This window comes from Arachis ipaensis, chromosome B04, assembly GCF_000816755.2.
Source record: "Arachis ipaensis cultivar K30076 chromosome B04, Araip1.1, whole genome shotgun sequence".
Taxonomy (NCBI): domain Eukaryota; kingdom Viridiplantae; phylum Streptophyta; class Magnoliopsida; order Fabales; family Fabaceae; genus Arachis; species Arachis ipaensis.
The window spans coordinates 26,646,665-26,658,080 of record NC_029788.2 but is presented as its reverse complement, the minus strand read 5'-3'; positions in this window follow the sequence as shown (position 1 = coordinate 26,658,080).

The window sequence follows — 11,416 nt, the reverse complement described above, 5'->3', positions numbered from 1 at the left end:
GGAAGAACTCTGCTGATATGTTTTTTTGTATGGTCAGTTAGTATTTGTTTGGGTTGGGATTTTCATAATTAATTAGGTTAAGAGTATTATAATAGTGGGAGGTTTTGTTATATTTATCACAAATAAAATATAGTATGGAGGTTTTAATAACTCCCACTAAAAAACTTTCACAAACAAACAACAATTTGTAGTGTCTCCAGGCAGCCATTGGCGGCTGCTGCATAGTTCTCTAGTAAGTAGATAGTTGGCTGTAACACCCCATTAATGACCAGCTTTGGTTGGTGGTTATTTTTGGCTTCAACTATCTTTGCAGTGTATGGTTTCGTATTGACCAACTAGTATTGAATTTTCTACTTTCATTGATATCTAAATTTTATAATATCAATTTAATTTTATTTTGATCAAGTTTTTAATCCTGTATTCAGTTTGATCCTTAGGAAACATGATTTTTTTCCTCAATTCTCTCTGAGCATCATCGTTAACCATCAATCAATTAACATACCTTGATCCTGCATTTTTTCCCTTAATCTTTACTGGTTAAATTTGTTACTAATTGCCCTAATTCGATATTAATTTCCTCAACCATGAAAATTTTCTTGTTATCTTTTCTCTAAGAAAGTTAAGTTACTTTATTTAATATATATATATATATATATATATTCCTCCAACAATTTAATATTTCTATATATACTCTTCTAACTATTTAATATTTCTCGTGAGAAGATTCCATGTATTTGATTGCATGTGGTTGTCATTCTTTACAAGCTTGAATAAAATGAACCTTTTGTTACCATGATAAAACAAAGTACAAATAATTTATTAGCTAGAATCCAAATTTTAAGTAGTATTTTCCAATTGCTTTTGAACCCACGAATAATAATCTTGAAGCATTTGCTGATACAGGCATCATAGTGAATAGTTTTGTATAAATCTATAAAATACAAATGAACACAAGAAAAGTTATCAAAATATAGTTAATATTGTAATAATTTTGATTGCAAAATATTGACATTATAGCATATAAAGATGCAGCTACACAAGCTGAACAAGTGAAAACCAGAGAGATTCCACATTGGTAAATATCAAATAAATTTGAGATGAGTGCAAGACAAGACTAAGAGAGAAGTGAGAAGCTGGACACGAGAGGTGAGACCATGAGAGTGACTGTTGAGGTGAGGGGAGAGACTAACAAGGTGAGGTCGTGAGGGACTAACAAGACAGAAGAGGGACAAGGGCTAGCGGAGTGTGTTGGGGGGTGAAATTAGGGTATGTGATCCGGTCCAGGTTATATAAACTGGCCGAGTCACCAATTTTGTTGAAAACTGGGTGAGTCAAACCGATTTTCATCGGGTCCAATACATGTCCGGTTCAACGAGTGGCTTGATCCGGCCAGGTGTCTGGGTGACCTGATTTCCTATCGAATTGGTCTGGTCGAGCCAGGTTTGATAACTATAGTTTCCTCTAAATACTCGGTGAAAACTCAAGTGCAGTAAACTTCATGTGAAGTTGAAAACTGAGAGCTGTTAGATGACAATTTAGTCAAACCTGTCAAATTATTTAATGACTCTAAGCTATCAACTTCACATGAAATTAATTGCGCCTGAGTTTCTACCTTAAATACTATGTACCAAAGAAATTGTGTTTTTTTTTGTTTGTCAAAGTTACACCCTCGACATGACACATAATATTTCAAGCAACTATCATTTATTTTTTTTCTTTTTTGGTTAGGAAGCAACTATCATTTGTGTCCAGCTATGGCATTGCCTATTTAGATAGTCCAACCAAAACTGATCTAGGCCGAGAGAGTCTCATGTTGAGTTCAGTTGCCACTTCACGATCTTTGATTCTGATTGAACACCGTTATTCCCTCCCATGAACATGTTCTACGCAAGAAGACCATTCTCCTACTCCTCCTCTTCTTCATGCTCTTCAAAGAACCATTCACTCCAAACATTACTAAAGCGTGGATTCACCCCAACCTTGAAATCCATCAACATATTCCTCCTCTCCCTCCTCCGCCATCACAAGTTCAACCTCATCATCCACCTCTTCACTACTGCCACACTCATCCCCACTAACCCTATCACCCACTCCATCTTTACATGGGCACTCCTCCATCCTAGAAGCTTCCAAGATGCCGATAATCTCATGTTAACTCACTTTACCCATTCCTATCCTCACATCTGGGACACACTCATTTGTACCCACCATGACCTTCATAAGGCACTCTTTCTTCTACGCTTTTGCCTCCAAAACGGTACTATTTTGCCCTCTCATCTCACTTTCTCTTCTCTTATTCACAGGCTCTCTTCTCAGGGGGACCTAGGCATGGCAATGGAGGCATCGGAGATCATGACAGATCATAGGGTATGGTACCTTTACGGAGATTTTGTTTGTAGCTCTGTGATTTCTGGGTTTTATAGGATTGAGAGGCCTGAACTTGTGTTAGGGTTTTATGACAATGCTGTGGGTTCTATGGTACTATTGAGGCTCTGGTTGGTTACTTTAACTGCAATCGTTGGTGCACTTGTTAAAGTAACCAAGTCAGGCCTCAGTAGTGCCCCAAAATCCACAACATTATCATAAAACCCTAATGCAAGTCCAAGCTTCCCAATCCTACAAAACCCAGAAATCACAGAGCTACAAACAAAATAAGCAAAATGGTGCCTTATCCTATGATTTTTCTTGATTTCCAGTGCCTCCATTGCCATGCCTAGGTCCCCATGAGAAGAGAACCTATGAATAAGAGAAGAGAAAGCAGGAGGAGATGGCAAAAAGGGACTGTTTTGGAGGGAATAGCTTATAAGAAAGAGTGCCCAATGAGGGTTATGGTGGGTACAGATGAGTGTGTCCCAAATGCAAGGATGGGAATGGGCGAAGTGAGTTAATATGAGATTTTTGGCATCATAGAAGCTTCTATAATGGAGGAGTGCCCATGTAAGGATGGAGTGAGTGGTAGGGTTAGTAAGGATGAGCGTGGCAGTGGTAAAAAGGTGGATGATGAGGTTGAACTTGCTGTACCAGAGGAAGGAGAGGAGGAATATGCTGATAGATTTTAGGATTGGGGTGAATCCATGCTTCAGTAATGTTTGGAGTGAATGGTTCTTTTGAGGAGCATGAAGAAGAAGAAGAAGAAGAAGAAGAAGAAGAAGAAGATTGGTCTTCTTGTGTAGAACATGTTTTTGGGAGGGAATAATAGTGTTCAATCAGAATCAAAGATGGTGAAGTGGCAACTAAACTTAACATGAAGCTCTCTCAGCCTAGCCAGTTTTGGTTGGACTCTCCAAATAGGTGGTGCGAAATTTAAAGTCCACAAACTAACCGGCAAGTGCACCGGGTCGTACCAAGTAATACCTCAGGTGAGTGAGGGTTGATCCCACGAGGATTGATGGATCAAGCAATAATGATTGAGTGATTGGCTTAGTCAGACAAGCAGAAAATGATGTCGAGAGTTCAATTGCATAGAAATAGTAAAATCAGAGAATTAGAAAGCAAGCAGTAAACGGATTGTGAAGATTATATGAGAGAACAGTTAAGGTTTCAGAGTTGTTTATCTTCCGAATTTCTATTTCCTACCAACTATTTTAATCATGCAAGATTCAATTCATGGCAAACTATATTTGACTAAACCATAATTTCTTAGTAATTTAGTCTCCTCTAACCTATTTAACCGCCAATTCCTTGGTCACTTAATTTCAATTAGAGGTTTAAGTCCAATTCTAGTTTATTAGCCACAAAAACCCTAATTATCCAAATATAAGAGGATTATATGTCATGGATCCCGTTAAGTCCAAATAATTAGTAATTTAGGAGAAATTATTTTCAAGCTGTTGTTCAAGTAAATTGCTTTTCCAAGGTTCATAAGAACTCAAATAGAATAAGGATTATTATTCTGATCTACCCAAATCCGTAAGATGAAGAACGAAAACAAATTCTTAAAATTGAAATCAATAGATGAATTAAAATAGAAGAATAATAGTATTAATTCATAGAATAAGCAAAGCTCCTAACCTTAACAGTGGAGGTTTAGTTTCTCATGGCTCAGAGAGAAAACTAGGATTCAGAAAAATGTTAAACTGTAGATGAGGTGTGTAAAAGAGAAGAGTGCCTGAAGGGCTAAATCTTTTCCCTTTTATATCTAATCCTAATTAATGTAAAATATATTTTCTAAAATTAAATAATATCTTTTCCTATTTACAAATAAAATAAAGTTTTAATAAAAAATAAATAATATCTTCGTACCATCATCAATGTGGACGTGGGGACCATTCCTTAGCTGGGATTGGCATCTAACTTGGCAACTTCCAAGTTAGGCATGGATGTGGCCAAATGGACTAGAGGCTGGCTACACGCAATTGGAGAATTTTGTGATCATGGCACCTAACTTGGGAAATTCCAAGTTAGGCACCACTTTGGCCGTACAAAATGAGAGAGAAGTGTATATTATTATATATCGTTAGAAAGCTTTGAAAGTTAGCTTTCCAATACCACTGAAATCGCGTCAATTGAACCTCTATAGCTTGAGTTATTTCTATTGGAGTGTAAGGAGGTCACGGTTGATAGAACCATTCACTTTCTCCCTTTTCTGCTACACAAACTTGTCAAATCCATCCGAATGCTACTTGAAACAAACAAAATTTCACACAACTCAAAGTAGCATTTTAGTGGCTCAAAAGTACTTAAATCTTGATTAAACTTACAAATTCAAATGCAAATTCACTAGGAAAAGATAGAAAAGATGCTCACACATCACAATACCAAACTTGAATTGTTGCTTGTCCTCAAGCAACCAAAACTAATATTAACTTAGGATGTGAATTTACATGAGAATTGAGTACTCGATTAAGCTCTAATCTTTTCTTAAAGTGGAGTTTATACACTGAAGCTCTGAATAGTTTTGGCATCTCACTATCCTTGGAATCTGAGGAAAGTCATTGTCATTTGGAACTAAAATCTGGATAATATTATGAATTCTCTGGCCTTTTTACTTCGGATTAATCCTTGAACACAGTAAATATTATCTTATTATTTTTCTTTGGTGCTTTGCACCTTGAGATTAGCCGTGACTTTAAATGTTTTGTCTCAAACTTTACTTGACACAAAAACACTACAAGCACTTGACTAGGGAACTCTCTTTTAGTTCTGATTTTTTTTTTTCAGTTACTTCCAGACAGTGGTGCTCAAAGCCTTTGGCATACTATGTTAAATGCACTTGATTTCGACTCTTAGTGCTCTGTCTCAAGGGTTACTTGACACATTCACACCACAAGCATATGGCTAGGAAAACAACTCTTTGAGCTTTTAATCATATTTGACCTTCCTAGCCAATGATGCTCAGAGCCTTGGACCTTGCTTTTCTTTATTTTCTTTTTGCTGTTTCTTTTGCTTCAAAGATTAAGCTTTTGTTTAATTTAGAGAATTTATAATAGTTCTCTAAATTCCTATTCTTCATGCATCAACATCTTTTGATTCAAATTCAAATATGTACTATTCATATCATGCATTCAAAATCACAGATAACACCACCATATTTAAGTAAATAAGACTATTTTTAAACATAGACTCAATTTCTCATGCAATACATCACTTCTTTTCTTCTTTTTTTTTTTCTAGATTCAAGCTCAGTGAGTGGTACATGAGACAATTTTTTAAAACTAAAAGCAAATAATAGAATGAAACTAAACCTAAGAACTGAAAATACTAAAGATCATGGAAAGCAACAGAAAATAGGAGACAACAAAATAAGAACGGAAGAGAAAATAGAATGAAAGGAACTCAACCACCTCAGTTATCCTAGTGGTCATCCCTTTCCTCAGGCTATGCTCCTACATGAAGAACATTCACCTCCCCATGGTGCCACTGATGATAAGGTACACAGAGAGAACAAAGAGCTTGCTCGACCCACAACACCAAACTTAAAAGTTTGCTTGTCCCTAAGCAAAAGAAGACTTGAAAAACATGCCTCCTGGGTGTGCTAAACTCCCTTCTGATTGCACATGTTCCTGTTATAAACACTTTCCCTAACCCAAATACTAAAAATTGGGTTGCCTCCCAATAAGTGCTTCTTTACGTCACTAGCTTGACGGTTGGTTCTTGAATTTTTTTTTCCTCTTCTTCAGTTAGTTAAGAGAAATAACTTTAGTAGACATTAGGAGAAAAATGATACCCACCAAAAAGTAACTCCCATACAACTCTCTGATTCATTAGGACCAAGGAAAGCATATTCAAGTGTTGGGGAGAAGACTTCAATTCAAATGTGGGCAGTGCATTCAGATTTTTCTTCTCAGAAGCTTGCATGCATAGAATTAAAGGGACTTGTATGGCTTCCTCTGGAATTATTGGAATGTGCAAGCATAGAGTGTGCATGACTTCCTCCTTTGTTTGTGTATCTTCCTCCTTTGTTTGTACATCTTCCTCCTTTGTTTTTGCATCTTCCTCTTCTTCCGTGTGTGAGGGTGGAGAGTTCTCTAATTTACTGGAGTATGAACTCCTTTGATTGATTTTCTCACTTTCTTCCATAGGATCTTGCATTGTATCTCTTGGGAAGGAATTTGCTTGATTCTCATCCACGTGCTTGACAATCAACTCTACATGTTTCTCTATATTTTTTACACTTATCCTCATATCATGTACGCATTCTTTTATGACAAGCTCAAGAGCTGATGGTTCTTGATATGAATAAGGAGATGGTGGCTCTTGATATGATTAAAAAGAAGATGATTCTTCGTATGAATAAGGAGATGGTGGCTCTTGATATGAATAAAAAGGAGATGATGGATCTTGGTATGAATATGGAGATGGTGGTTCTTGGTATGAATATGGAGATGGTGGTTCTTGATAGATGAAACATGGAGCATTGAAGTTTCTTTGGTCTTGACTTTTCCAACCAAAATTCGGGTAGTTCCTCCATCCACAATAATATGAATCACTCATTGGGTGTGAATAGTAACCCATGTGATCTTTCTCTATTATTTTTCCTTAGCACAAAACACCAAACAGAATTAAACGCACCATGTGATAAACAGAAAAACAAAGAGGAAAGAACAGAAAGAATTTTATTTTCATTTTTTTAAATATATATATATTTTCAAAATAAATAAAATAAAGAAAACTAAAAATAAAAAAGCGAAAAAAAAATAAAATATAAAAGACAACAAAAATAAAATAAAAATAAAATAAAGAGAATAAATTGAATTATTGAAAAAAATAAAAAAGAAGAACGAAAGTGGGACGAAACTGAAGGGAAAAGAAAAAGAAAATAAAAATAGAATTTATTAATAAAAGAAAACTAATTGAAAAAAAAAGTATCTAATTTAAGTAATCAAATAATTGAGGCAACACCAAACTTAATTTCAAAAATTAAGAAAAAATAAACTAGGTTAAATTCAAAAATTTAAAGAAATAAATCAAGCAAAACTAAAGCAAAAACGTCTAATCTAAGCAATCAAACAATTGGTAGTTGTCAATCACAGTCAATCCCGACAACGGCGCTAAAAACTTGGTGCGGAATTTAAAGTCCACAAACTAACCGGCAAGTGCACCGGGTCGTACCAAGTAATACCTCAGGTGAGTGAGGATCGATCCCACGTGGATTGATGGATCAAGCAACAATGATTGAGTGATTGGCTTAGTCAGACAAGCAGAAAATAATGTCGAGAGTTTAATTGCATAAAAACAGTAAAATCAGAGAATTAGAAAGCAAGCAGTAAACACATTGTGAAGATTATATGAGAGAACAGTTAAGGTTTCAGAGTTGTTTATCTTCCGGATTTCTATTTCTTACTAACTATTTTAATCATGCAAGATTCAATTCATGGCAAACTATATTTGACTAAACCCTAATTCCTTAGTAATTTAGTCTCCTCCAACCTAGTTAACTGCCAATTCCTTGGTCACTTAATTTCAATTAGAGGTTTAAGTCTAATTCTAGTTTATTAGCCACAAAAATCCTAATTATCCAAATATAAGAGGATTATATGTCACGATCCCGTTAAGTCCAAATAATTAGTAATTTAGAAGAAATTATTTTCAAGCTGTTGTTCAAGTAAATTGCTTTTCCAAGGTTCATAAGAACTCAAATAGAATAAAGATTATTATTCTGATCTACCCAAATCCGTAAGATGAAGAACGAAAACAAATTCTTAAAATTGAAATCAATAGATGAATTAAAATAGAATAATAATAGTATTAATTCATAGAATAAACAGAGCTCCTAACCTTAACAGTGGAGGTTTAGTTGCTCATGGCTCAGAGAGAAAACTAGGATTCAAAAAAATGGTAAACTGTAGAATGAGGTGCGTAAAAGAGAAAAGTGCCCGAATGGCTAAATCTTCTCTCTTTTATATCTAATCCTGATTAATGTAAAATATATTTTCTAAAACTAAATAATATCTTTTTCTATTTGTAAATAAAATAAAATTTTAATAAAAAAATAAATAATATATTCGTAGCCATCATCAATTTGGACGTGGGGACCATTCCTTAGCTGGGATTGGCGCCTAACTTGGAAATGTGGATGTGGCCAAATGGACTAGAGGCTGACTTCTTCTTATGGCACCTAACTTGGGAAATTCCAAGTTAGGCACTACCCTGGTTGCACGCAATTGGAGAACTTTGTGATCATGGCACCTAACTTGGGAAATTCCAAGTTAGGCGCCACCTTGGCCGTACAAAAAAGGAGAGAAGTATATACTATTATATATTGTTGGAAAGCTCTGGAAGTTAGCTTTCCAATGCCACTAAAATCACGTCAATTGGACTTCTGTAACTTGAGTTATTTCTGTTGGAGTGTAAAGAGGTCAGGGTTGACAACACCATTCATTTTCTCCCTTTTCTACTACAAAAGCTTGTCAAATCCATCCGAATGTTACCTGAAATAAAAAAAATTGCACACAACTCAAAGTAGCATTTATAGTGACTCAAAAGTACTTAAATCTTGATTCAACTTACAAATTCAAATGCAAATTCACTAAGAAAAGATAAAAAAGATGCTCACGCATCAATAGGCAATGCCATCGTTGGACACAAATGATAGTTGCTTCCTGACAAAAACGATAGTTGCTTGAATTGTTATGTGTCATGTCGAGGGTGTAACTTTGACAAACAAAAAAAAAACACATAAATTCTTTGGTAGAGAGTATTTAGGGCTTGTTTGGGTGAGCTTTTAAAAAAAGATCTTTTTTCGAGTTATCTTTTTTTAAAAGATCTTATAGAAAAGTAAAAGTAATTTTATGTTTGGATATCTCATGTAAAAAGGTCTTTTTATCAATCAATTATGTTTGGGTATAACAATATAAAAGTACTTTTTTGTTTATTTATTACATGAAAAACATCTTTTTTTTAAGGAAAAAATATCTTTTAAAAAAAGATGTAAATTACAGCTTCTCAAAAAAGATCTTTTTTTTTATTTTACTAGTGCTTTTACTTTTACTACTAGAAATTTGCCAAACATGTTAAAAAATAAAAAAAGATCTTTTTTCATTGAAAAAAGATCTTTTTTTAACAAAATAATGGCACCCAAACATGCACTTAGTGTAGAAACTTAGGCGCAGTTAACTTCATATGAAGTTGATAGTTGAGAGTCGTTAAATAATTTGACAGGTTTGACTAAATTGTCATTTAACAGCTCTCAGTTATCAACTTCACATGAAGTTAACTGCACCTGAGTTTCCATCGAATATTTAGAGGAAACTATAGTTATCAAACCCGACTTGACCCGGCCAGTTAGGAAACCTGGTCACCCGGACACCTTGCCAGATCGAGCCAATCGTGGTGCTGGACATGTATTGTACCCGATGAAAACTGGTCCGACCCAGCCAGTTTTCAACAAAATTGGTGATTCGGCTGGTTTATATAATCCGGACCGGATCACATTTATTTATTTTTTATTTTTTACACCCAAAACGGCGCCGTTCAGGTTTCCCCCATTTTCTGATGATACCCTAATCTCACCCCCCATCACACTCCGCTAGCCCTTGTCCCTCTTCTGCCTCGTTAGTCCCTCACGGCCTTACCTCGTCAGTCCCTCAGGTAGCATTTGGTGGAGAGACAGAGACAGAGACAGAAAGATTGAGACTGAGAGACAGAGACTAAGAGACAGAGATGTAAATAAATCTCAGTATTCTGTTTGGTGCAAAATGGGAGATAGAAATTGAAACAAAAATAAAATTCTAATTTAATTTGTACAAAGGGTAAAATTGGAATTAATTAATTAAAATAAAGATATTTTTGGTATAAAATGTTATTAAAGTTTCAGTCTCCACTTTTTGGAAGTACTGAAATACTAAAATTTTGGGGACAGAGATAGAAATTTTAGTACTAGTCTCTGAACCAATAAACATGATACTGAGTCTCAGTCTCTCAGTCTCTGTCTCAGTACCTCAAAACAAACGCTACCTCACGGCCTCACCTCATCAGTCTCTCCCCTCACCTTGATAGTCACTCTCACGGTCTCACCTTTCGTCTCCGGCCTCTCACTTCTCTCTCGGTCTCGCACTCATGTCAAACTCAAACTTGTCATCGCGGTCTCACACCAATCGCTGCCTTCCCTACGCTCGCTTCGTCGGAGGTAGAAACAGACATAACCAGCATTTGGATTCTGGTTTCTTGGGTGGTGGTGGTTGTCGTCTTCTTTTTCAGCCGTTTGTTCAATTGGTTAGCTTCCCAGGTGAGCTCCCTTTGAGTATTCGACCCTGTTCTTTCAGACTTTCAGTGTCAATTTCTGTGTATCTTAGAGTTTCATAGTGAAATTAGATTTTTATGGTGGTGGACTGGTTGCTATTGTTGTTGTACATTTTTGTTGTTGGATAACTGAGTTGAATTGAATTTGTTGCTGAACCTTGTTGCTGTGTTGCTTAAAAAATGCTAAATCTTTTGTTGTTGTATGTTAAGGGATAAGGGATAAGAGAGTTGGTTTGTAACAAAATCAGTTTAGTATAGTTAGTTTGGGTTTGTTATTCTGATCTTTGATCTTTCTCTCTTTTCCAACTCTGTTAAAAATAAAGCTCTTGCATCCGTTAAGAGGTGTATAGGATTGATTCATTGATGGAAGAATAAGATGAAGTTAATTCAGTTCAGTAATTTCTTGAAGCTCTCTCTTTAAACTCTTCTTTCTCTGTTTCTGTTATTCTGGATAATACAGTGTTTCTTATGGAAGATATAGATACAAATCAAAATGAGAAAAATATTGATCAAGTTTTAAATTTGTCCTCTGAAGATATAGATGTCAATTTTGAGATTATTTGGATTTGATTTACCGATTGTGTTATCTTTTGTTTGCTCTTGTTTATTTAAATTGAGAAAGTATTTTGTACTAGAGACTAGTTTATTATCTCTTTTGTATAATCAGTTATGTCTAAGAATTGATATTTGATTATTATTATTATTATTATTATTATTATTATTATTATTATTATTA